At 38.8% G+C, this 24,366-nt stretch overlaps 1 protein-coding gene and 1 pseudogene across 3 annotated transcripts in view; one reads left to right on the top strand and one right to left on the bottom strand.

Annotated features, from left to right (window-relative positions):
• The window catches only part of CRYBG1 (crystallin beta-gamma domain containing 1), a 242,698-nt gene that overhangs the window by 21,801 nt on the left and 196,531 nt on the right, over positions 1-24,366 (top strand). The gene's annotated exons all lie outside the window — the stretch shown is intronic.
• On the bottom strand, positions 16,748-18,680 carry LOC145520466 (KATNB1-like protein 1 pseudogene; annotated as a pseudogene). The gene has a single exon (XR_014064486.1). The product of XR_014064486.1 is annotated as a KATNB1-like protein 1 pseudogene (transcript).

Below are 24,366 nucleotides of genomic sequence, written 5' to 3'. Positions count from 1 at the left end.
AACTGTCATTTAAAACGCTATTTGGAAACATTCTGAAATTGTAGAGTGTTAGTCTTCGTGACTTGACTGATTCCATTTTTCCATCTTTTGTGACTGGTTTAGTGTTTAGAACTCTAAACAGGTTTAATTATTTTCTAACATAAAGGACATAGCTAGGTAAGCCAAGGTTTGTTTTATCTAATAGTGCATCTAAACCGGTTAATAGATACCAAGTTACTTCCCTTATTTAGTTTATGCCAAAGCCAAGACTTTGAAATTTTCGGTTTATATAATTTCACCATTGATAAAGCATGCATTTAAATTTTAACCCTGTCACTTACTAGCTGTGAGCTCCTGGAGGAGTTTCTTTACTGCTCTAGCTTCAGTTTCATGAGCTGCTACCTACCTCTTAGCATTGTTTTGGAGACTTCTAAATATATATTTAAAATTATTAGCACGGTGCCTGGAAGATAACAGAGGCTTAGAAATACCTCTGAGAGCAAGTTGCAGTGACAAAGCCCTAGGTTGTGGTACTGGACAGACTCAGCTTCAAATTTGCCTCTGCTGTAGGAATAAGTTTTGTAAGCCTCAATCTTTAAGCCTCAGCTTCCTCACCTGTAAAATGGAGGCAACAACATCCCTTCTGGGGCTTTCTGAGGGTTAAATACTATCTATATAAAACACCTGGGCCAGGGCCCAGGGCAAAGCAGGTGCTGGACAGATGAAAGGTGGAGCGGGAGCGATTATGGCAGTGGTGTTGTAATTGTTGCCTGCATAGTGATGGTGGTAGCATTCATAAATCCACTTGACCTTGTAAGTGGAGTTAAACAACTTCAGAAGTCCAGGAGAAGTTTATAAACAGGTATGTCAAGACCTGAAGTACCTTTGGGTGTCTGGAAATACCTTTGTAGTTGTAAAAGGGCAGCCTTTGGGCATTCAAGACTTAACAGTCTTATAATATATTTGACTTACGAAGTCAGATGTAAAGTTTATACTTGAAGTTGGTGGTATTTCTCCTGAAGCAGTTTTGGAGTCTGAGTTTAGTATAGGATAATTCTTTGCCACTTTATTGCTTTATCCACTCTATTTCTACACTTTTAGCCTTAATCTTCTTAGTCCACATCCAAGTGACACGAACACTTTTGGAGACCGTTAGTACTTCTGGGCTTGGGTTTATTTCCTCTTTCTTTAGCTTTCACTTATAAATTTTATCTATAAGGATGAGGCAGTAAATCACTGCTTTACCTATTCATCCATGATTAAAGCAATGTGCAAAGATATTGATATTGAAACTTACTGTCTAGCTCCTAATATCCATTCAAAATGCCTATCTTACTATGAACGTTAAAAACACTTACCTGTCTTAACTTTTCACTCATCTAAGGGGTCAGTTGTACTTTAGGAAGGTCCTTGCAGGAAAAAATGATTTAGTTCTTTGAAAAAAAATTGTCTGGTGAGATTATTTGAATCTTGAACTGTATGCATTTCTGTTTACCTTGAAAAAATTTATCAAATAATTGTTTAATCTCCCTTTCATGTTTTACCTATTGTAAGAAGATTTAGAGAACCTGTTCATGAAAAGCAATGCAATCTGACTACAGGATCATTTTTCTAGGATTAATGATAATTACTCTTTGGTACAACATTCCTTTCTGTATCTTATTGAGATGATTATCAATCAGAATTCAAAGAGAAGTTTCTTATGTCCAACAAACACTTACTGAGCTCTTACTCTGTATCAGGCATTGGGAAAAAGAGCAATGAAATTAGAGGTGATCTCTGCTCCTAAGAAACCTGTAGTCTAGTGGAGGAGGGGTGTATGAATGAATAAAGTAGCATATCATGCATTAAGTATAGAAACAGAAGACTTAGGCCAAAGCATTGAGGTCAGGAGAAGGATTATCTTGAAGGAGCAGAAATTTTTTTCTCTTGTTAAGTTTTACTTATACTGAATAATTAATGAGAATTTTTATTCTCTCATATAGAGATCATCAAAGACTCTAAATCTTCTTAAATTTTGATCGTCTTAAACTATACCCAATACTGGACCAAAAGGAAAATCACTGAAACTTGTTTTCATAGTGACATTTAAAACAAAGAGAATTGTGTACTCAGGATTATGCATAAATAATTTTCTATTTAAATATTTAATATTTCAAATATCTAGAACTTGAGATTATCTCAGCTCTTTCTGTCATATTTTGGCACCTAGGAATAAAGATTGGGCTTCATAAAAAATAAAAAAAAGACTGGGCTTCAATTATGACATTGATTTGAAAACCTTCACTGAAATTATAGGTAAATATGATATTGATACTCTAAAATTACAGACTGAAAATGAATGGTTCTTGACATTTTTAGACAGATTTACAGGTCCCATGAGAATTGCTATTTAGGGTGCACAGCTAACTTGGTGTCTACACAAGCTCTGTCAGGATGATTCTGGGGCCTCTTTTAAGAAGAATCTAGCATTGCATGTGTTCTATAAGCGAAGTGTTCTTCCTTAAAACAACCTATCTTTATTTTCATCCCAAATTGCCTGGCATATCCATCTGATGTCTTTTCATATATTCACTATGCAAAATGAATTCTGGACTTTTACCCTAGAGAAAGTTGAAATGTGAATTCAGTATCTTGTCCCAAGGTGAGTTTTAAAGATAAAGAATATATCAACAGCTGACACTTGTGTGGATGTTGGCAAGAAAGGCCAATTGTTTATAAGTCTCATTAGCTCATTTATTGCTTCCTTAAAGCACAGCTGCATTGGGCCAACCCAACTGCCTCATCAGAATCCCTCTACAGGTTCAGCTTCATAAAATGCCTTCATTCTAGAGAATGAGCACTTGCTTAGTGCTGTCTTTACAGAACCGTGTGTTTTCTGGATTGGCCTAGGCAGTGGGAGTGAAGCAATGACAGACACTCTTCACAACAAGGGATCATTGTGACAAAGTACCAGGAGACCCTGAGACACAGGAGTGAGGCGGATAATCCTAAATCCATTTCTGGTGTCCCCGGTTTCTCTCATCTACAAGTTATAGACAAGACAAAGACAAGCTGAGCCTGTCGCTGACACAGAAAAGTGAAACAAAGAGTTAACAAGTGCCTTTTATTTTTTAACCTTCCCTTGTATGGAAGTGAAATGAGTAAAACTAAGTTACTGGTAAGCTCGGCAAAATATTCTGTGGTGAAGAAGTTGGCTGCTGACTGAATTTCTTAATGTTCTACACCATTTCAAGTCAGCCCCCCTGACTGAGTGTTATCTGTTAGAAGCCAGGGTTATGGCAGTCTGAAGATAATAATTCAAAGAAGAGATTTGGCCAACAGTTGCATAAAGATACCATGCTTAATACATATCTTCATTTTTTCAAATCAGTTAATAAGCAATAGCATAAATTCCTGATAGTCCTTTGGATTCTCTAGTTGGATAGTTCTTTATCTTAAAATTAGGTTCAAGAGGCAAAATAACATGTGCTATGAATAAGGCAAGAAAATATAGGGAGCATTCGATTTATAATTTTAGATCATGTCTATGAAAACACTGTTTTCCATCAAGATTTCATTGAAAGATGCAGTTTATTTAACATACACTGTGTCAGACACTGTTCTAAGCACTTTACAAATATTAACTCACCACAGTTAACTCATAGCATCCTGGAGGGGCAGCTACTATTATTATTCCTATTTTGAGGAAAAACGAGGCACAGAGGGGCATGGTAATTTGACCATCACAGAGCTCATCAGGATTGGGGCTGTGATTCTGAAGCTGGTGATCGTGAGTTCTGCAGTTAATCACTACAAATTAAAAGCACTGGCTAGTGCTACCTTCTTTGTATTCCCACAGTAAGTATAGTTAAGCTCTAAATTTGGCAAGCAGAAATTATAATGTACATAGGAAAACAAGTTAATTTTTGATACTGAACAATTTCTATATTAAGTAGTGAAGAGAAAAAAGTATATAAATACGTTAAAATATAAATGCATTAAAATCTTGGAAGAAAAAGCAATTTTAAAGCAGAAATTCTAAAGTGTATGTTATATACAAAAGGAACATGTCTAGATCTTGAGTCTGGAGCTTCTGCCCAAGCTTTCTCAAGAAACAGCATGACCTGGAGGGAGGCTTTGTTGGTACACCCACTTCCCTCCCAATACAGTCTAGGCCAGGACAGTAGTTTGCACGCACAGTCAAAGATAAGCAGCTAGCCATGTGGCCTGGAAAATTGCAGTTGCTGCTCAGGCTAAGTGGGGTGTCAGAATTTCTCAAGGAAAACTGCTAAGGGTAACCTTAATTAGGTCTCTAGAGGTCCTGCTGCTTGAATCTTTCATTTTAGTTTCTGATTTATCATTGAGTATTCCCTGCTAACAAATACAAGTTTCATCTTATGTTGATCTTACACATCAAGGATTGTGAACTATGGCTGATATTTTATTCTACTTGAGGCTTGTAATAGTTCTGTGCAATAGCCCAGACCCTCACTTATAGATGAGGAAATTGAGGTTCAAAGAATGCAATGCAAGTGGAGGAAGCAGTAATAAAATCAGATTTTCTGTTCAGCTGTTGTTCTGGGTCCTCTTGGGTTATAGACTGTACTTCTCTATTCCTGGCCTCTACCCACCTTTGATAGGAGTCTAGCTGATTCATTTGACTTCCTGATGACTATTCTCCTGGAAATCTTTCCCTGGATTCATAAACCAACAACTATGAGACTGTCTGATCCCCAGATTGAGTTATTACTATAGTCTAGTTACTGGCATATTGAATACTTTCAGAGTTCCAGAATTCAGACATAATTAGTATGTCACCTACCACCTAAAAAATTACCCCAGAACCCAAACACACACACACACAATAACTTGATTCATGTTTTCAAAAAAAAATGTAAAAAGTTTGCACAAACAATATTTTATAATAGTAAAATATTCTTTATAGAGTCTATCCATATTGTACCCATTCAAGGATGCCATTTTGGGGCTTGACAAATTGATGGTACTCTGACAGGTGATATATTTTATTTGTGATCTGTTATTTAAATGTTTTGATAATACTGATGAATTTAATAAATATCCTATAAAATCTCAACTTGATTATTTTTCCATCTGCTATTTGAAACAGTTAAGATAGTTGAATCAAACTGATGAAATTCAGGTTGAAATACAGTGTCTCCTTTATCACACCTGCCATTTGCAAACCTAGAACCGGCCCTTGTCAAGCCTGTGCAGCAGAGGCGCCGCCAGGCCTTGCAGCCACTCTTGGCTCTAGTCCCTCGCAAAGGGTGGCCTCCATCCCCACTCTTTTCCTTCTGAGAACTGTGTGATTGTCATTTATCTGCAAGAAATACTACCTTGCTGTTATTATCTGCAAAACAAGAAAATGTAGTTGCTCCAGGGTGGGGTTACAAAACTATTCTCTTTTCGTATTGACTCCCCAGAAGAAATTTGACTGGAATAGACTCAATTATCGATCAAGAATCCTTCACTGGCGCCTACTTTAGACAGAAACAAGAACATTTGTATTCCCATGTGTGTCAGTAAACATGCTTAAACAAGTCAGTCTAAACCTAGAGTTTGGATTTTGTTTTTCAGGATAAAAGCGAAGTATGACTGAATATCTGGCATTGGTTCAAGTTTTGACTTTTACCAGTTTGCATGTTGTGATTGTTCTAACCTCACCCCGTGAAAGGTTTCAAGTACTTTGACCTAGAAGTCATAGTAGCTGGTGCATTGTTGGTGCTTGATTGTACCCTTCCTTGTTATTTCACTTTTATTTATTTATTTTTTTATTTCACTTTTATTAAAGCTCTTTTTTATGCCCATAAGGGAACAACTCGTCCTAGATCTAGGTGATAACTGTTGAGGCATTGACGCTATGCTTGCTTCATCTTGTAGTTTCCCCACAGAGGTACTCCTCAGGAATTTATGCATCAACTTCCTTAATCTCTACAGAACTCATGGTTGCTTTTCTGTGTGTACAATCATACTCTGGTTAGAAGTGCACAAATTTACAAAGCCAGCAGATGTTAAACAAAGGAGAGCACCAGTGTCTATCTTCATGCCACCCAAGAACTGATCAACAAAAAGCAAAAGACAGCCAATTATGTTTGCATATGTTTTCAGAGAAAAATGGGCTTGGTGGAGGGTATGAAGGAGGACAATTCTCCTCAGATCAATAATTCCAAGCCTCTCCTATAAATTAAGTAAATATAAGAAACTTTTGCCGAGAATACATAGGTGAAAGGGCTTGAATTATTGATTACCTGCCAGGTGGCAGTTGCTTTCACATTTGGTGTGTCTCATTTAATCTTCATAATAGCTCATCTAAGTAGGTGATTTTTACCCCCATCTTTCCAATTGAGAACACAGAACCTGAAAGAAGGGAAGTAGCTTGCCCAAACTGATTTAGCCAGTAAATGACAAAGCAATATTTGAACCCAGGTCTTCCAAATTCTAAAGCTCGTATTTTCACTACGCCATGAGAAAACTAAAGCTAACTGAACAAGTGATTGGTGGAGGGAGATAGAGAGAGAGAGTGGGGGGTGGTTCGCTGAAGAACAGCAGCATCCAACAGAAATGTAGTTATCCATTTACACTCAGAGCTGTCACTTTTTCAAAGACCAGAAGAGAAGAATTTCTCCTTATTAATTATCTGCACTCGACCATGCCCCATTTTGAGAAGGGGAATATCCAATAATGAAGAATTCATGCTGGAAAGTCCACAAGGCATCGTGGCTTTCCTGGGAACTTTTGACATAATTCTGCTGAGAATCAGTGACTCAGTCCTTGAAGTGTTGACTAAACTTGTTGCACCTGATTTCCAATTTACACTCAAAGCCACAAGTCTTACTACCTGTTGCTGGGATGATTCACAGAGTATGCAAAGGAGTCTAAAGTGGCAAATGTTGAGAACTTTTTACTCTGCACAAAGATTAACCATAGCCCTAAAAGAGGAAAGAAATGCTGATGACCAAAACTCCAAATTTATAGGAAACACTGTTGATTTGAAAGTTGTAAAGCTAGAGAGTTTGATGTTAAAGGATTATGAAAACCCTTTAAATAATCTTTGTCTTTATGGAAGCTAGTGAGTTTGTCTTTAGTGCTCATTTCTCTGAAAACTGAATTTTTACATTTTTGTATTGGAGGTACTTTTGAAATTATATTTAAGAATGTTCATTAATTTCTATGAGTATTATTACATGCACAAAACTAACTTAGAGTAAATTTCTCTTTCCAATTGTTGTTTAGTCACTAAGTCATGTCCAACTCTTTTGCAACCCCATGGACTGTAGCCCACCAGGCTCCTCTGTACATGGGATTTCCCAGGCAAGAATACTGGAGTATGTTGCCATTTCCTGCTCCAGAGGATCTTCCTAACCCAGGGATCAAACCCAGGTCTCCTGCATTATAGGCAGATTCTTTACTGCTGAGCCACCAGGGAAGCCCCCTTTTCCAGTATACTAGGGTAAAACATCTGCTCTGGTATTTACATTTATTGCAGTTATTTTAAAGCATAAATTACTTTAGTTACTAGTACTACCTAATTTCCAGAGTAAAACCAGAAATTTGCTGCTTGATCTTGAACCACACTCTCTGCTCAGTTCTGCTTATTGTAAAACCTTCTCCAATTTTAAAAACAATTATCCAGTGATAATGGTAATTGAAGCATCGAGTTTGCTTGTTTCATGTGACTTGAGTGACTGAGCAGATGTTTGTTACCTCTGTCGGAAGCTGTCTTAATGTATGGTCTTCAGTGTCTGTGTCTGTCACACTCAGGAAGGTAAGTGACAGTGAAAGTGCATTTGTGTAATTCATTTATTAAACAAGCGTATACGGATGCCTGCTAGGTGTGAGGCCCTGTAGAATGGGCTGGCAAACTAGTTCAAGCTTTATTGTTGGGAAACTCAGTCTCATTCTTCTTTTTTCTGAAGACTGTAATATTCACCATTAAAATAGTGAAAAGTTTACCATTAAAATAAGGGAGAAGAGTAAATGTTCAAACATGTACATAACCAAGACTGAAAGAGAGAATAATTAAGACTCATGGAGATGGAGGAATTATAATTTTTGAGCACTCTCAACACTGATATGGCTAAAGGGATTCTAAAGACTACTTGATAATATTCTATCTATCTATTCTATGGGTATATATTCTGTGGATATATATACACATTTATAAATATTTTCTTCTATGGATATATATGTGTAAGTACTTAGTGCTGAAATGTATGTGTGTATATACACACACTCAGTGTATACATTTACACACATAAATGTACGTATATGTACTTAGTGTGTATGCATGGATGTATTGTATGTGTGTGTGTGGGTGTTAGCTGGTCGGTTGTTTCTGACTCTTTGTGACCCCATGGGCTGTAGCCCACGAGGGGCTCCTCTGTCCATGGAGTTCTCCAGGGAAGAATAATGGAGTGGGTAGCCATTCCTTTCTCCAGAGGATCTTCCCAACCCCGGGATTGAACCCAGGCCTCCTACATTGCAGGCAGGTTCTTTGCCATCTGAACCACTGGAGACCATCATGTATTATATATACACACAAATATGTGCTCATATCTATACTCAGTGCTAGATTACTTACTTGGGAAACTGTGTATGTGCTTATAACACCAACAAAGCAGGGAGGGATGAGAGAGAGAGAAAAATCCAAAATATGCCTACAAATTTTATGTTATTACAAGATACCAAAATTTCATTTTAGGATTTAGAAATGTTTTCATTTTGAATGACTTGGTGAGGGAGGCATAATCTCTTCAGTGGTTAAAGTGGTCATTATACAGATCTCTCTTTATACCTTGTTTAAAGAGCAGCTAGGGGTAGGGGAAGGAGGAAAGTGTGATACAAACTATGGAAAGTAAGAGAAAAGTGCCTAGGTCATTCTCTTGTTCTTCACAAGAATTGGATTCCAGGTCCCAAAGTATCATTTTACCTTCCTTGAAAAGGCTTGATTGGTTGATGCTACTTTTAAAATGTTCTGTCCAGTTCTATGGAAGCAGTGAGACAGTGAACCTTCAAAGGGACTGTTCTTTTGTGATTGAGACACTAATTTGATTTGTTGATGTAGACCACATCTGCCTTAGCTGTTTTGGCAGCTTTAATAACCGTATGAATAACACTTTCTTTTCTTTTTCTGTATGTATTTTCATATAATGTAGAACTAAAAATGAAATTACGAAGACATCAATTTAGATGCTTTTTTATCCTGTTTTATTTTTTGCTTAGATAAAAGCACATTTTCACATCATTGAAATATATAAAACAATTTTCTTAGTCATTCCCCCATTGCTGGGCATTTAGGTTCTTTCTGATTTTTCATCATGATTAGCAATGCTGCAGTGGACATCTCTGTGAAACCTCAGTCTCTTGGCTGTTCTCTGTGTGTCCTTCCAGCTCCACTCTCCACCCTCCTCTGTGCTCCTGAGGGTTTATTTATAGACTGTGTGGACCAAGCTCTCCTGCTCTCTGGTTTCTAGTTAGGTTCAGCCAGTGGGAGGCTTTGGAGGAGAGGGCAGGAGCGGAAGGTGGTGCTGGAGTGGGGTGGTGGCTTTGCTACTCTGCTGAAGGCTGCAGCCTCTTCTACAGCTCGGATCTGCCTGTTCCAATACTCATGCCCTCCCCTTACCTATCTGTCTAGAAGTAGTAATGATTTCCTGCTGTTAGGAGCCCTGGGCTGCTCCACTGTTTCTTATTGATTTTCCTTCACCGTCCCACATCTTGTAAATAGTTCTTTAAACACTTTTCAGTCATCTCTTCTGTGTGTGCCATCTGTTCCCTGCTGGAATCCTGTCTGACATCATCTAAATCTGAGTGATATGTTCTTTTTATTATATTTTGTGTTTTTTCAATTGGAGTATAATCACTTTACAATATTAGTTTTTTCTGTATAACACATGAATCAGCTGTAAGTATACATATATCCCCTCCCTCCTGAACCTCCCTCCCACCACCTCCCCCATCCCACCCTTCTAGGTCATCATAGCTCACCGAGCTGAGCTCCCTGTGTTACACAGCACCTTCCCACCAGCTTTCTGTTTTACACATGGTAGTGTATGTATGTCAATGCCACTCTCTCAATTCATCCCACCTTCTTCTTTCACCTGTTGTGTCCACAAGTCTGTTCTCTACATTCCTGCAAATATTACATTCATATGAAATCTAGAAAATGGTAGGTTCATTAGTACCATTTTCTAGATTTCATATGAATGTATTAATATATGATATTTGTTTTTCTCTGTGTACCCCAGTGTTCATTGCAGCACTGTTTAAAATAGTCAGGACATGAAAGCAACCTAAATGTTCCTGGTCAGAGGAATGGATAAAGAAGATGTGGTACATATATGCAATGATATATTACTCAGTCATAAAAAGGAATGAAATTGATTCATTTGTAGTGATGTGGATAAACCCAGAGTCTGTCTTTTTGTTATATTTAGAGTTTTGCACTGAAGAAGGGTAAAAGACCATTCAGAATTGGGTAGAGGAGTTTAGTTAGGTCAGGACCAAGCTAGTGCTAGATTGAATTAAATTACTGTCATAAAGATATAAGCAAATTGCTTTTGGAACAGAGAGAAGGGGGCAATAAAGTCTTCCACACACTGTGTTGAACACCTGTACTTAAAAGATAAGGAGGATCCCTTAGCTGCCAGATGTTTCCAGTTCTTTTCTTGCATTTGAATATTTCTGGTTTGGTTGTTTCATTTCTCTTTTCATTCTGGGACTTTGTGGTTCACCCCTTATATATTTCCTCCTGTTCTTGGCAGTTTGAATATTTGTATGTATATGGCCATCTATATCTTATATATTCATTCTTCATCTACGTGTTTGTTATGATCTCTTTCTTATAGAAACATTCTCAGAATTTTGTGAGCTGAGTAGATGCCATGCTTTTGGAATTCCTCCTATATGAATGATAATTTTCTTAGTCTTTAAATAAAAAACAAAACATGTAGCAAAGAGTTAACTTCATTTGCTTTTGCTTCATTTCAAAATCTCAATGTGTTATTTTCCTGAACAAATGCCAAAATGTTCAGCAAACTTACCAGGGACTGTTATTACTTCACAAATCTTTTCAGTTGAATGACAATGTCATCCATGGCTAATGGGTCATCACTGACCAGATCCCTGACTGACATGGTGTATTGAGGCTTATCCAAGGACTCATGTAGTTGCTCAAAAGTTTAGTCCCTTTCTAAAAAATAAATCTTATATATATTAGGAAATGTCTCTGTTGATTTGATATTCAGTCTATATTTCATGCTTTTAGAAATGTGAATTGCTGTGAATATATTCTACCACAGGTATAGAATAAGGACAATTCACATAAAATTAAATGTATAAAATTCTCACCATTTAGTAATGACCAGTGATTGCAGAAAAGAAAAAAACAAAAAACTTATATCAGTAGAGAAATAAGAGGGCTTTGGTCTTAATCCTATATTTCTCAGTTACAAATTAGAAAACTTTAGGCAAGCTATCTAAACACTTTGAACTTCCAGCTACTAACCAATAAAATGGGAATGATACTAACCTGCCTAGGTGCCCACAACCAGGCTGTTAAGAGACTCCTTGGAAACAGCGTGGGAAAGTGTGGTGAGAACTGTGAGACTTTCAGTAAACTCTATCATCCTTTGACTCATCCCTTGGTTCTCACCACATCTTTTCTGGAAGCCTTGCAAATTATTTTTCCTTTTCCTTCGGTCTTTTCAAAATGAGTGGACACATGGCAGTCTTCCCTTACCCTCTCTTTTCTCCCTCCCAGTCTCCTCTGTGTTCATTCCTCCCCATCTCTGGGATTCTGGTCTGAACTGGTATAGGGGGCACTCCCATCCGTATCCATTCAGGTCCCTGTGCAAAGTGATGAGGTGCAAGCGGGGGCTCTGTGGATCATGATGCTACTGGGCAGGGCCCCCTCCTTCTTGGCTTTCTTCCCTTTCCCCTTCAGACTGTACCACTTCAGCGCCCATGCGAATTGTGGTAGCCGGATGGACACACCCATATTTCCTCCTTAGCCACTGCCAACCTTGATCTTACAGACACAGCATATTTCACAGAGGAAGCTCATTTGGGATTCCCAGATAATTCTGAGAAGTAGTTGGGTCTGGTTGTCTCCATTTAGCATATTAAGCAATTGAGGCATGAAGTTGTTTCGGAGAAGGCAATGGAACCCCACTCCAGTACTCTTGCCTGGAAAATCCCATGGACAGAGGAGCCTGGTAGGCTGCAGTCCATGGGGGTTGCTAAGAGTTGGACACAACTGAGCGACTTCACTTTCACTTTTCCCTTTCGTGCACTGGAGAAGGAAATGGCAACCCACTCCAGTATTCTTGCCTGGAGAATCCCAGGGACGGCAGAGCCTGGTGGGCTGCTGTCTATGGGGTCACACTGAGTTGGACATGACTGAAGTGACTTAGCAGCAGCAGCAGCAGCATGAAGTTGTTTAGTGAAAGTCAGCACTGTATACCAGGATTCCAGAACTGTAGTCAGTGCTCTTTCCACTGTAGCTCCACAAATATCCCACCCAGCACAGTAGATGGGGAAAAAATGTTGGTAGCTTTATTGGTTTATTGTGATGTTCTTTCTTTTTCTTCCCTTTTAAAATTTAACATGTTCAAGCTAATGGAATAAAATGATATATAAGTAGAAGAGGAAATTGAAAAATACTTATTTGATTAGTAGAATAAGATATTGATCTTTACATTCTAGTTAAATATTAATATAAGAAATATTAATATTCTTATTAAATATTACACTATTATAAATATTAAATTTCTAATATAACCTTTCAAAAAGAATTATGTATGTAGAAAATAATGGACTTTATGTTAGTACCAAATGGATGGCTGTTGAATTGTCGTTTGACTCTTACCTACTTTATGCTCTTCTGAAAGACAGTTGTCTCTAGGACATTTCAGTGTTTGGAGTTTGATAACCAAAGATGCTGTCCTGACTTGTGCAACTTCAGTGAAGCAAAATCTCAGAAGTTGTTACTCCACCAGACACCTTTCCCAGCAGAGCTACTTGTATTCAAGTCTCAGCACACACCTTCAGTTGAGTTTTTTTTCTCTAAGTGGAAATTTAAGTCTCATTGAACACAGTATAAGAAATTCAAATATTTAGCAGTTAAAAATATCTCCATGGTAACTGCTTGGGAAGTTGTCATTTGAAAAAGTCTCTGATTGAATTCTCTAGAGGTTCTGGAGCCCCAGTGCCAAGGCTTGGGCATGAACAGGAACCCAGAGAAGCTACAGTCAACTTCTCTGAACATTAAAGACTGGTGAAGGATCACAAGGCTGATGGACCAGCCACCTAAATGAGTCTGATGGTTTATTAGTGCAGAGAGGAGAGTGTGATAAGGCAGTGTAGCTGTTTCTGTTACAACCTTTGTATTTTAGTACTAATCGTGTAGGTGAATTTTTTAAAAAAAGATTAATAATGAGTTGGGAAAAGAACCAAAGCAGAAATCTGAAGACTTGGATCTCTACTTATTGGTCATGTTGGTTCAGTTAAATCATTTGTCTTTTCCTGGGCTTAGATTCCTCATTTATATTAGGAGGGGTGAATTTAGACTTTTATAAGGTTTGTTCTTGTCTAAGTCCTCAAATTATATATTTGAGTTTATCACTTTCCAGGAAAGTTGGTCAAGATTTAAGTATAATAAATAGCATTGTCTAGCGCATATGGAAACGGAATTGGTTGTAATGATAAGTAGTTATTTCTACTCTTTTCAGTGAGAATGTCCCTTGATGAAAAGTAGAAAGCCATCAAAGTCAAGAGGTGGATTGTCAAGGTTATGGTTTCTACACCTGAGAAGGAACCTTGTACATCTTGAATATTTGCAAAAGGGAAAAGAAGAAAACTTCAAGAAGGATTATGTATTTACCTCAGACATATAATATGAAGGGTAAATCATATGAATACTGTTTAGAGGAAGATCTTAAGATGTATACATCTGTGTATTTATGTTTGATCATCATTTCACTAACGCAGCACCAGATCATAAAATTCAAACTGAGGAATGTACAAACACTCTGATTTGCAGCCTAGAAGCCCTATATGTGCTTAGTCACTCACTTGTGTCCTATTCTTTGCAACCTCTTGGACTGTAGCCCACCAGGCTCCTCTGTCCATGGGATTGTCCAGGCAAAAATACTGGAGAGGGTGCCATTTCTTTCTCCATGGATCTTCCTGACCCAGAGATCGAACCTAAGTCTCCTACATTGCAGGTAGATTCTTTACCTGCTGAGCCATTGGGGAAGCCCCCAGAAGCCCTTACTAACAAAAACTTGGGGGAAAATGTAGAAAATTTATGTTCGACTTTTACATAGTCATAACGTCTCTTTTGACTTCATAAAATAGCATACTACTTTATTTACAGGGATGAAGTATAGTGTTTTCAGCCCTGAGGTTGTGGCCAAAATGTCTAAATTCTGCTCCTGATTCAGCTATTTGCTGATTGTATTACCTTATGCAAATCCATTTCACCTCTTTGGAGCTCAGTTCCCTCAAATATGAAAAATGAACCAGTGGGACAATGAAGGGATTTTAATTAACTCCTTCCCTATTCTATTTGTCTAGAGTTTCTAGCTTGGTGTTGGGGAGGTTGAAGGACATAAACACAAATGTTATCTCCAACATTTACACACCAGTCAATCCCAAATGTTAAAAAATCACATCCAGGAATCACATCCTATGACAAGGATTCAAGTACAGATAGGATTTGGGAGTGAAGAATGAGTAGGAAAGAGAGGATTTGGGAGTGAAGAATGAGTAGGAAAGAGAAGCCTGCCAGTAAAGGAGTGATCACTCTCGTGGATGGAGGTTAGTCCCCTTGGGAAATCCAGAATGTTGCTGTAGAAGTCAGAGCTGCACCATCCCCGGGCCAGGGGAATTGGAGTATTAGAATAGCAGGCTCTGCCAGTCACTGATTGAGAGCTACTCCTGCAGGGCACTTTCTGCCTCAGGCAGTGTGGGCTCCTGGGGCCAGAAAGCCCCCTGGTGGTGGAAGTCCAGGGTCCTGGCCACCACATCCTGAGGGGGTTGCAGTGCCTACCATTGTCTGGTTACAGTGGTACAGCCAGACTACTGCCCTCTGGTGCCCCAACTGAAGGTAGATAGGCATTTGCTTTTTTAAAAAATTAATTAATTTATTTTAATTGGAAGCTAATGACAATTTTGTGGTGGTTTCTAACATCTGCTTTTAGAAGGATAAACCACTCAGGGACACTGAAGCAGTTCACCAGGAAGTGACCAACAGCCCTCCTCAGCTGCAGAGACTTCCTGTCTACCTCTAAACACAACGGCATGAGGCAGCCAGGGAGGGGCGGGCTCCTGAGTGCCTATTAACCTTAACCGTGAATCTGGCAGGCAGGCCACAGACATTGCAAAAAGACTTGTTGACAATACACATGCCATCAGCATATTCAAAATTGTAGAGCCTAATTGCTGGATGGCGACATCTGGGACACTTTAAAGGGAGTAGCATCCCTGAAAATTTTGTGACGCAAAAGGTGAAACTTCACAAGGAATGTGTTTTTATTTTGTAGAAGCTATCTTTTTGATAGAGAAAACACATTCTCTGAGGTGTTATTAAAGCACGTTAGGCGATAACAGAATTTTTTCCTATCAGGACTCTCCTATGGAGAGTCAAGCCAGCTCTCAGCAGTATCCCTGACTGATCTTGAAACTTCTGGAATTTAAAATAGAATGTTTGGCATAAGCATTAAATTCTTGTTCTTTCAGCATCACCTAGTTTTATGAAAATTCTGTTGATTTCTAGGTGAAGTTGGCTTTTAAAAATCAGTCTTTCTACATAAATGCTATTTGTTGTTGTTCAGTCGCTCAGTCATGTCCGACTCTTTGCGACCCCATGAACTGCAGCACGCCAGGCCTCCCTGTCTATCACCAACTCATGGAGTTTACCCAAACTCATGTCATTGAGTCGGTGATGCCATCCAACCATCTCATCCTCTGTTGTCCCCTTCTCCTCCTGCCCTCAATCTTGTCCAGCACCAGGGTCTTTTCAAATGAGTCAGCTCTTCGCATCACGTGGCCAAAGTATTGGAGTTTCAGCTTCAACATCAGTCCTTCCAATGAACACCCAGGGATGATCTCCTTTAGGATGGACTGGTTGGATCTCCTTGCAGTCCAAGGGACTTTCAAGAGTCTCCTCCAACACCACAGTTCAAAAGCATCAATTCTTCGGTGCTCAGCTTTCTTTATAGTCCAACTCTCACATCCATACATGACTATTGGAAAAACCATAGCCTTGACTAGACAGACCTTTGTTGGCAAAGTAATGTCTCTGCTTTTTAATATGCTGTCTGCATTGGTAATAACTTTCCTTCCAAGGAGTAAGCGTCTTTTAATTTCATGGCTGCAGTCACCATCTTCAGTGATTTTGGAGCCCCCAAAAATAGTCAGCTACTATTTCCGCTGTTTGCCCATCTATTTGCCATGAAGTGACGGGACCAGATGCTGTGATCTTAGTTTTCTGAATGCTGAGCTTTAAGCCAACTTTTTCACTCTCCTCTTTCACTTTCATCAAGAGGCTCTTTAGTTCTTCTTCACTTTCTGCCATAAGGGTGGTGTCATCTGCATATCTGAGGTTGATATTTTTCCCGGCAATCTTGATTCCAGCTTGCTTCTTCCAGCCCAGCGTTTCTCATGATGTACGCTGCATATAAGTTAAATAAGCAGGGTGACAATATACAGCCTTGACGTACTCCTTTCCCAATTTTGAATCAGTCTGTTGTTCCATGTCTAGTTCTTTTTTTTAAGAAATAATTAGTGAATTTACTCAAATGAAGAAAACTTAAATAATACAGAACTGAAAATATCAGAAATCTATACACAATAAAAAGTGAATATAAATTAGTCAATTTCATAGACATTTCCAGTTAAGCATTCATACAAACACAGATTCACCTTTTTCTTATACAAAGGAGTAACACATTCATACATACATGACATGATTCTAGCAAAAAAAAATCAGATACTAAAATATTCTCAAGTTTTAAGAATGATGTGGAATAAGTTTTAACAACATTCTACATGAATGGAAACCCCTGATTTAATTCCATGATTTTATCATGCCAGAAGCATGGTTGCTTTTAATTTTCTTAAACAGATATTTGTATCATACACATTGGCTTATTAATAATTAAGGCATTTTACATACACAATATCTCAGTGTGAACAAAAAACTTTTAGTATGATTATTTGTATAATGGTTTAAACTTTCAAAGTCTTTTCAACATAAGAAAATAGTAGCTGCCCACATTTAAGTGTTTTCTTACAAAACAGAATCTTAAAAAAAAGTAATGATGATTGGTCTCTGTGATTCCTAGTAATAAGTCCTGTCTTATTTTTCACATAGTATCAATTATATTCTTGTGCAGGATTGCATTAAGACCCAGTAGTTCTTAAACAATGTTACCAAATAACCATATAAATCCCAAACGCAGCAAAGGTGAACAATCTTCGTAGTGCACTTTCACCTCATTGAAGCTGAAGCTGCTCCTTTTGGATCTTTTCCCACTTCAATGTGAAGTAGATCGGTAGCATTTCATTAGTGGTTTCATCATACGTTTCTTTAAAGGAAAAAATGGTTTTGATTTCTTCCATAGTTCACAGTTCTTAGATGATATATTTTGGAGGAAATCATATAGTCCAAGGATGTTTTGAATAGCCAAATGCTATAGATAAAGTCTCTCAATGCAACAGTAATAAATAAACATCTACATCCTCGGCTATATTGCCATTATATCCTGGAACCACAGTAAGATGGTTTTCCTGTTCCCACAACCCACTTAATTGCTGTTTTAAAATCTGAATATTTCCATCGTTCACAATTTCTGTTTTGGATGATAGTTCTGACTACCACCTTTTTATGACTGCTTGAAGCCAGTTTAAACCAACTATTATATATTCTTCAAATCTGCTTTTAAGTAGTGACTTGACTAGAGGCAGCAAATCTACACAGCAGCCAAGTGAGATGTACTGTTTTTCTTCCTGTAAACTCTTGGTGAGCATGGGAAGGCAATCCACCACAACTCCAAGGTCCTCTATCCTTACCAAATATGCTAAAAGTTCACTAATACTTCTCTCTCTCCAGAAAGTTAAAGCTACATCCAATCTCAAATTCCTGCTGAACAAAACCTGTGCCATTGTTTCATGGTCCTGAGAAACCTCAGAAAAAAAGCCACTAGATTTTGATGATGGGCTTTCTGTCTGTGAAGAACCAGAACCACTGGAGTTAATCAAATGTGTTCGACTATCATGCCGTAATTTTTCAGGGAGGTGGCTTGCACAAGCCAGTTCATTTTCTTTATTTGCCATGACACAGCCCCCACTTTTAGGGGACTGCTTTTTTCTGTAACAAGGATTTTGAATAGGATGATGAACTTTCTTCTATAGATCACCTTACGTAGTTTATCTGGGCTTTTCACAGCTTGTCCAACTGTTCTAGTTATAGAAGCAGCCAATTGTTTTGGAGGTTTCTTAACCTCCTTCATGTTCTTATTCGTGAAATTAGAGATCCTTTTTCTAGGAAGATCAATGGAATGATCCTCAGATTATTACAAAAGTTGCGTTTTTTAACATTGTGGGTTTCAGATGCCATAATCTCTTAAATACCGGCGCCTCATGGTACCGCGGCGCCTCTGCCCAGCATAGGCGCTGACCGACTGCACCTGGCAGCCCAGACTATCCCTCGGCTCCCCGGCCGAGATCCAGGAACAGCCATTCAAATGCCGCCGCGTGTGCAGCCCCCATGTCCAGTTCTAATTTTTGCTTCCTGACCTGCATACAGGTTTCTCAAGAGGCAGGTCAGGTGCTCTGGTATTCCTATCTCTTTCAGAATTTTCCACAATGTATTGTGATCCACACAGTCAAAGGCTTTGGCATAGTCAATAAAGCAGAAATAGATGTTTTTCTGGAACTCTTTCTTTTTTGATGATACAGCTCAGTTGTATCCAATTCTTTGCAACCCCATGGACTGCAACGTGCCAGGCTTCCCTGTCCTTCATCATCTCCCAGAGTTTGTTCAAACTCATGTCCATCAAGTCGGTGATGCCATCCAACCATCTCATCCTCTGTCGTCCCCTTCTCCTCCTGCCTTCAATCTTTCCCAGCATCAGGGTCTTTTCCAATGAGTCAGCTCTTCACATCAGGTGGCCAAAGTATTGGAGCTTCAGCTTCAGCATTATTCCTTCCCATGAATATTCAGGGCTGATTTCCTTTAGAATTGACTGGTTTGATCTCCTTGCAGTCCAAGGGACTCTCAAGAGTCTTCTCTAGCACTACGGTTCGAAGGCATCAATTCTTTGGCACTCAGCCTTCTTTATTGTCCAGCTCTCACACCCATACATGACTACTGGAAAAACCAAAGCTTTGACTATATGGATCTTTGTTGGCAAAGTGATGTCTGTTTTTTAATATGATGTCTATGTTTGTCATAACTTTTCTTCCAAGGACCAAGTGTCTTTTAATTTCATGGCTGCAGTCACCATCTGCAGTGATTTTGGATCCCAAGAAAATAAAGTCTGTCACTGTTTCCGTTGTTTCTCCATCTATTTGCCATGTAAGTGATGGAACCAGATGCCATGATCTTAGTTTTCTGAATGTTGAGTTTTAAGCCAACTTTTTCACTTCATCAAGAGGCTCTTTAGTTCCATCTTCACTTTCTGCCATAAGGGTGATATGGCATTTCGCATAATGTACTCTGCATGTAAGTTAAATAAGCAGAGTGACAATATACAGCCTTGACATACTCCTTTCCCAATTTTGAACCAGTCCTTTGTTCCATGTCCAGTTCTAACTCTTGCTTCTTGACCTGCATACAGATTTCTCAGGAGGCAGGTCAGGTGGTCTGGTATTCCCATCTCTAAACTAAGAATTTTCCACAGTTTGTTGTGACCTACACAGTCAAAGGCTTTAGACAATGAAGCAGAAGTAGATGTTTTTCTGACATTCTCTTGCTTTTCCTATGATCCAACAGATGTTGGCAATTTGATCTCTGGTTTCTCTGCCTTTTCAATAAATCCAGGTTTTACATCTGAAAGTTCTTGGCTCACATATTGCAAAGCCTAGCTTGAAGGATTTTGAGCATTTCTTTGCTAGCATGTGAAATGAGTGCAATTATACGGTAGCTTGAACACTCTGTTCAGCATTGCCCTTCTTTGGGATTGAAATGAAAACTGACCTTGTACGGTCCTGTGGCCACTGCTTATACAGTGGAAAAATATGTGTTAGAAATATGGCTATATTTCTGTTAGGAATGTGATGTTGTTTCATATTTTGTGATAATTAAAATTAAATATTTAGCCCAGAATTAGAAGCTGAGTGTTTAAAAATGGTGTCTGTACTACTGGTGTGCAGAAGCTAGCAGAAGGCCTTTGATAATCTGTTTACTTATTATTTTTTAAAAAGGTGTTATTAACAGTAATATGCCCTAGTGAATAATTGTCCTTGATTTAGTCACATTGTGAAAGAAAATGATAATGAAGCCATCATGACTATATTGCTATTAGGTAATCTGCTTACTACAAGGTTATTATTACTTTTTTGGCTGCACTGGGTTTTTGTTGCTGGGTTTTTGATGCAAGCCTTCTCTAGTTTTGAGCAGGGGCTACTCTCTAGTCGCAGTGTGTGGGGCTACTTCTCATTGTGCTGGCTTCTCTTGCGGCACAGCAAGGGCTCTAGGCACATGGGCTTAGTTGCCCCACAGCATGTGAAATCTTTCCAGACCAAGGCTTGAAGCTGTGTCCCCAGCATTGGCAGGTGGATTCTTAACCACTGGACTACCAGGGAAGTCCATTACAAGATTACTGATACCCAGGGAGGACTAATAGGAAATTTTTGTGGTCATTTTCTTATGTCTCCAAGTCCGTGAAAGGTAGACAAGAAATCAAGAGGGCAGATGGACTCTTGAGGTAGGATCTTCAGGGAAAGGATGCTGAAAAATCAACTTGAACTAATTGTGAACCAGAATATTACAGATTTTTGAAAAGTATGTGAGGAGGTCTTCTCCTCTAGAGTTTCTGAAAATGTGTTGCTTAGATATCCAAATCAGAATCACCTGGAGAAAAAAGCTGATTCCTGTCCCCACCTTCAAGAATTAAAATGTGGTAGCTTTCTAGTGGGGCCTAGGAATCTGCTTCCCTAGTGGCTCAGTTGGTAAAGAATCTGCCTGCAACGTAGGAGACCAGGTTCGATCCCTGAGTTGGGAAGATCCCCTGGAAAGGGAATGGCAACCCACTACAGTATTCTTGCCTGGAGAATCCCATGGACAGAGGAGCATAGCAGGCTACAGTCTATGTAGTCGTAAAGAGTCAGACACAACTGAGTGACTAAACCTGTCTACCTACCTAGGAATCTGCATTTTAACCCACCTGTCATTAATATTTGAGAACCACAGATCTAGCCGAAGGAGAATTAGGATATAAAAATCTCAAAAAGGTCTTCCCAAGGGCACCCAGCTGCCTGGGGCCAAACCCAGGTCTCTTGAGTTTAAAGTTCATTACTTAATGCTTATAATTTTTATAAATATTTGAGTGCTTCCCAGGTGATGCAGTGGTAAAGAATTAGCCTTCCCGTGCAAGAGACTCAGGAGACCCGGATTCAATCTCCAGGTCGGGAGCATCCCCTGGAGAAGGAAGTCACAACCCACTCCAGTATTCTTGCCTGGAAAATCCGTGGACACAGGAGTCTGGTGGACTACAATCCATGGGGTCACAAGAGTTGAACATGACTTAGCGACTAAACAACAACAAAAATCATTGACTACAGAGCCAAATATAGCAGATGTGTAAAGTCTCGATCCTTTTATGTATACATAAATACGAAAATAAAATTTAGGCAAATGAGAATAGTAGGAACAGTTTTGGAAGGCTGGACTTTACGTCCTAAAAAAATGCAAAAGACAACAGATGAAAAATTCTGGTATGAATGGATTTCTAACAAGACTCTCTGATATGTATCATATGGTTTGTCACACATATTTTTCCTCTGATCAGCTCATTTCCACATCTATTGTTCATATCTGTCAGGTTTGCCACAGATAACTTCCTCCTGCAGTTTTTCATAATCAGTCTTCTACGTGTTCCAGTGAATAAAGTTCTCTGAGCCAGGTGGTGGATGATTGTCTGGACTGGCAAGCTTGCGAGATTAGTACTTGGAGTTAGGGAAGCTGTAATTGTGGTTCTCTTCCCTGTGTGTGACCAGTCAGCTTTGCTCTAAGAAAAAAATGCTTCCTTGCTCATAAATTGTGATTGTCACAAGGCAAATATTCTTGCGTGGGAAATCCCATGGACAGAGGAGCCTGGTGGGCTACAGTCCATGGGGTCACAACTAACATGGGGTCGGACACAACTTAGCAGCTAAACAACAGCAACAACAAAGTCTTTCTGAAGATGTGCAATGTTGGCCATGCAGCACCAGGTGAGAGCAAGTGTGCAGCTCAGCTCAGCACATCACTTCTGGGAGGAGGCAACTTGCAGGGCGCACTGCCTGCTGATGGTGGGTGGTTAGTGTCACCTTTGTTTAGGATGGGAAATAATATGAGTTTAAACAAGGCTACAGAGAATCTTTTGTGGCCCTCTGGCCCCACAGGAGCTTCTCAGGCACCTGGGCCCTGTTCCTCAGAGGAGACAGAACTGAGACAGGTTGATTTGGAACCAGATTTGATTGACATTGATTAAAAGCAAAAATAGCATTTGGAGACAATTGCTCTGTCTCCTCTCTTCCCCTTCCTTCTTGTTCTTGTAACTAAATCTTAATCCAAGAAGGATTTAAAGGACTTAAAGAGGCATGAAATATTACAAAGTAGCATGATTTACAAATACAGTAAAATAATAAGGGAAAAACAAAGTGGGACCCAAGTTAATAAGAAAGAAGACTTAATTTGCTGATCATAATGACCCACCCACTAGTATGACTGGGCTTCAAATTTGGCACTGAGTTTTCTAATATTCTCAGTAAAACAAGAAATGGTCTAAGTTACACAGTTCAGTCCTTAATTTAGATACAGACCCATAAGGAGAATTATAACACTTCTTTTTACTCAGAGCAGATTCTCTCTGGGGCATTCTTATAAAAGAGAATTCTATAAGGAACAATGTTATTGACAATTTCTTAAAATAGATTGTCTCTTAAAGCCTCAATTTGGTTTGGAATATAGTTTAGTTAAGGTAGTTTTGCAGGAGGCCAATACAAAGCAATCTATAAAACTGGCAAATCAATAAAATGGCAGTATGAAGTTGTAGGGATTTTAAAAATGTGTTGAATTATCAGAATTTCCACACACAACAAGATTAACTGGAATTGCAACATGCTTTGAATTCTGAATGGAAAGAAGTATCTTGATGTAAGAGGTGAGGAAAGAAAAATAGGCCAAGGAAGATAAGCTGGTAACCTGCCTTTCATATGCAGGAGAGATGGAAATTTCAAAGTTTCCACTTCCCTCACTGGGCATGAAGCAAGATGACGCTGTCCCTTCCTCTAAACTCATAGCTAACCCCTTCTCTTCTCCCCTGCCCAGCAGTCTTATTACCAGCACTCTTTTGTACTCTGAAAAGATCCTTGTTTGGATGATAAATTATAAGGTCACCCCACCAAATCTGAGGCCCATCTGTTGCCTAGACTGCTTTTTTCTAAGTTCAAACTTAAGCTTTGGGAGACTGGTGAATTATATGTATTTCTTTTCTATATGTGTTGAAAAACTTCTCTGAAAGTCTGAAAATCACTTTATGGATAATTTTGCTACCTAGATCTTTGCACTTCCAAATATTTTGGGGGTCCTGAACTACCTTGGGGCTAATGCAAGAGCTAATGCACTTAAATGCAAAGAAGGGAGGGGAGATTTGATCCCCTTTTCCACCCTGTCCCTTCCCTCTATCCCAGCTCTGGACCTAAATATTCTTCATAAATTGCTGGCCATTGTTTCTTCATTCTAGTTCTATTATTAGTGATTTCAGAGCAAACTCTCTTTATGGTTTGAAAATATCTTGAATATATAATTTTATCTGTATTAAGACATTTCATTTTCAGCAGGAGACTCATTAAAGTAGAATATACTTTGGTTCTAGAGTAGAGTAGTATTTTCTGGTATCAACCATCAGTGTGCAGAGAAAAATACCATCTGAAATATGGCCTTGAGAATTACGCTTTTCACTTCAGGTTCAGATTGGCAAGTTTATTTCTCAAGTTGTTTCTTTCTATGTACTCTCCTAATAATCTGAGTAAGATGCCACCATATAAGAAACAGTATTTGGGTTATAGCCATCTTAGAAAAACCGTAGCTTTATACCATAGAAGTGGCTATCTAAGAGAAAAATCAGTGTCTTTTATACAGTTTTATCCATTTGAAAATAAAATAGAATTCTTTAC

The sequence above is a fragment of the Giraffa tippelskirchi genome, chromosome 9 (assembly GCF_054371585.1).
Source record: "Giraffa tippelskirchi isolate mGirTip1 chromosome 9, T2T-mGirTip1v1.2.pri, whole genome shotgun sequence".
Classification (NCBI taxonomy): Eukaryota; Metazoa; Chordata; class Mammalia; order Artiodactyla; family Giraffidae; genus Giraffa; species Giraffa tippelskirchi.
The sequence above is the reverse complement of the archived record's forward strand: the minus strand, read 5'-3'. Positions and strand labels throughout refer to the sequence as shown.